Genomic DNA, 230 nt, shown 5'->3' with positions numbered 1-230 from the left:
TTCGTTTGTTTTCTCTTTTGTTTCTTTTGTTTTTGTGTTCTTTTATTTATTTATTTATTTATTTATTTATTTATTTATTTGTTTATTTATTTATTTATTTATTTTCTGTTGTTTGTTTATTTCTTTGTTGGTGTTTTGTTTGTTTCTTTTTCTTTCTGTCTCTGTTTTTTTTTCTCTTTTTTTTTTTATTTATATCTTTCTCTTTCTTTATGTCCCCTTCATCTATAAGA

General features: G+C 19.1%; 1 protein-coding gene across 1 annotated transcript in view; it reads left to right on the top strand.

Moving 5' to 3' along the window:
- Positions 1-230, top strand: part of EMH_0025140 (uncharacterized protein) — a gene marked incomplete at both ends in the record, with an annotated part of 2,384 nt that overhangs the window by 484 nt on the left and 1,670 nt on the right. The window lies entirely within an intron of this gene.

This window comes from Eimeria mitis, genomic scaffold, assembly GCF_000499745.2.
Source record: "Eimeria mitis Houghton genomic scaffold, Emh_scaff909, whole genome shotgun sequence".
NCBI classification, from domain to species: Eukaryota; Apicomplexa; class Conoidasida; order Eucoccidiorida; family Eimeriidae; genus Eimeria; species Eimeria mitis.
Note: the sequence above shows the minus strand (reverse complement) of the source record. Positions and strands in the feature narration are given on the sequence as shown.